The sequence below is a fragment of the Pteropus medius genome, unplaced genomic scaffold (genome assembly GCF_902729225.1).
Source record: "Pteropus medius unplaced genomic scaffold, Ma_sr-lr_union100, whole genome shotgun sequence".
In the NCBI taxonomy this organism is placed as follows: Eukaryota; Metazoa; Chordata; class Mammalia; order Chiroptera; family Pteropodidae; genus Pteropus; species Pteropus medius.
Window position 1 is genome coordinate 16708452 of NW_024351730.1, and position 3053 is coordinate 16711504.

The window sequence follows — 3053 nt, forward strand, 5'->3', positions numbered from 1 at the left end:
ACATTTTGCTGTAAATTTAAGCAAAATAAATTAATACACATATATTTTATATGTTTTATATAAGCTTGTACGATTTTACTAATAAAAGTGTGATTGCTTGCCCTTTCTCTACTTGACAAACAGGTTATCTTCTGGGGAAATTTACAAGATAAGCCATCTGGCTACATTCTCATAAAAACATAGGCTGTGAGAGGAATTAACTGCACTTAAAAAATAATCATGTTTATAATATATATTAGAGATTTTTTCCAACTGAGAATTTTTTTTCCATCAAAAGCTCAACACAGATATTTAGATAATATATTTAAGTGAACGTAGGTACCAAAAGTACCCTCTTACAAAGTCCTTTCAAATTTTATATGAAAACTTCTTAAAAAGGAAAATATATATTCTAAAACTCAAAAAATAAGTACACATTTCAAATTCCAACATAAATTCATTTTATATTTCTTATTAATGGTTATAATTCATTCTGTATGTAAATTTCTTTATACCCCAGTCCTAATTTCATTCTCTAAGTGTGAGTGGCCATAAAGTCACTCATCCAAATTCGTCCATAATTCAAGTAATCAGCATAAACTGCCAAGATCCTTACACAATTGTTAAATTATGTAATTTTATTATCATGCATTTATGTACTTTTGTTCTAAGTGGTTAATAGAACCGGAAGGAGTCATGAGGACTTTATGAGAGTTTCATAAAAAGTACATTCGTGATGGCAGCTCCTAGTTTGTTGGGACCAAAAAATGCTTAGGGATATCTCTCAGGAGTTATAAAAAGAGGGAAGGGTGCCGAAGGGCAGCTATTTTTAAATCTTTCTCAGTTGACTGCCTTGAGGAGGCATGGACCGTATCAGTAGAGTTAGGGGAGGAATTTTAAGTGGACTTCTGGTGGGAATACAGCTTCTCTTAAGAGAAATACAGGTAAACAATGCCCAGCGGAAGACAATCTCTGAAAGCCCACGAAGCTTTCCACTGGTATTAGAGTCCAATTACCTATTAAACTTAGAGAACATCAGTGACAGATCATGACAGCAACTAGTCAGCTAGGACTTGGCCTTGCCACTGATCCAACACTGGAAAGAGCATTAACCATGTTTAGCAAGTTGAAGAAGTTGTAAGGAAAAGAGTGAGGAAAATTAGAGAGAAAACCAATTACGCCCACTTTAGGTGTCCAGAATGGAGCAGGCTAGCGCAAAAAAGAGAATATAAGTTTCACTTGAAATGTAATTCAGAGTTTGCCCATTATATATTAGTAAGGTTTCTTCAGATAAACAGATCTTAGAATATGTGACCGAAGGTTGGGACAGATTTTAAGAAATTGCCTCATGTAATTGTGGAGTCTGGTAAATTCAAAATCTGCAGGCTAAGCTAGCAGGTTGGAGACCCAGGAAAGAGGTACAGTTTCTTTTCCTCCAGGAAACTGTCTATTTTGTGTGAAAGCCTTCAAGTGATTAAATGAGGCCCACCTACATAATTAATTGTAGTCTGCTTTACTAAAGTCTACTGACTTAAATGTTAATCTTATCTAAAAAATACCTTCACAGAAACATTTGGACTGGTATTTGACCAAATATCTGGGTATCATTGCCTAGCAAAGTTAACACATATAATTAATCATTGCATGCAGATAGCTGTTTTAATCACTAAAATGAATTTATTTTAAACTGAAAGTAAAGTGATTGGAGAATTTTACTCTATACAAATAAAAATAAAAATCATGGAATTGATTTTTAACTGCATCAATGAGATTAGGAAAATTAGCCATATAGGTAAAGTTAGACAGGGAAAAAGGATTTTGCTTTCTTAAAATAATATAACAAGAATGGTAACAAAGAGAAAAGAAATTTTCTCTCTCTCTCTCTCTCTCTCTCTCTCTCTCTCTCTCTCTCTCTCGGCTATAATGGATCCAAATTTAGTGAAAGGGAAATTCTATCTTCTCTGGGAAAAATAATCTCACTTTCATTTTGAATATAGAAAGTTTACCAAAGTGCATCCAGTTGAGCCTAAAAAGTGGTCGGTCACAAGTCATAAGTACCAATTCTTTTTTTTTTTTTACATTTTGTTTTAACACTTGCAGCATCTGGTATTCCTAGATGGTCTCCCATTCAAGTACTAACCAGGCCCAACCCTACTTAGCTTCTGAGATCAGAAGAGATCGGGCACGTTCAAGGAGGCATGGCTGTAAACTAACCATTCTTTTTTAACCTATCTTAATCCCTACCTTGGTTTACTCTAAAGTACTACCTACTTTGTACCTAATTTTAGATAGGTGTATGTGTTTGAAAAACTCATAAAGCCTCACCAATTGTACTCACTGTACATCCAGGACCACCAACATCTAATAAGCTCTAAGTGTTTCTCAACTTGCTTACTACATTTTTCTACTCTGCTCTCCTACTTTCCTAGATTTCTTTTCACAAGTTCTGTCTTCTCTTCAGGCCTCCAGAACTTCTTCTTCCAACCCCAAAACTCTATTGATAAGCATGCTACCAATTTCTCAGTGAAAATAGAAGCAATAAGAAAAGATATCCCACATGTTTTTTATACTCTTAGTAAATATATTTGCTTCTACATATATTTCTTTAAATACTTTTAGGTTAGGTAAACTTCTATACTTCTTTCTAAGATCAATCTTCTTTATACACTAGATCTCAGTTATTCTTGCATACCAGAGACACCCCAAGAATTATATTATTCCTCATATCCACCATTTTGTTTCTCTAATGTATCCCTTTGAATGAACAAACAAATGCTATAGATATAACAGCAAAAGATACTATAATATCTCCAACATACAAAAAAAATTTTTCTTGACCTTGCATTCACCTTTTCATATTTCCTCTCACCTTGAGGCCAAAACTACTAAATAAGCATCGTCGCACTCACTATCTCCATTTCTTCATTTCCAATTATTTTCTGAATTCACTCTAATCAGACTTTCTTATCTACTAGTTCACAGAAACTTCTTATCAAAGTCACAAGTAGCTTCTATATTACCAAATCCAATGCAAAACAATTACCACCCATCTTACTGGAACTATAAGAAGCATT

General features: G+C 33.8%; 1 pseudogene; it reads right to left on the reverse strand.

Moving 5' to 3' along the window:
* Nucleotides 1-2070: 2070 nt before the first annotated feature.
* LOC120588527 (uncharacterized) lies at nt 2071-2189 on the reverse strand (annotated as a pseudogene).
* Between the last annotated feature and the right edge of the window lie 864 nt (nt 2190-3053).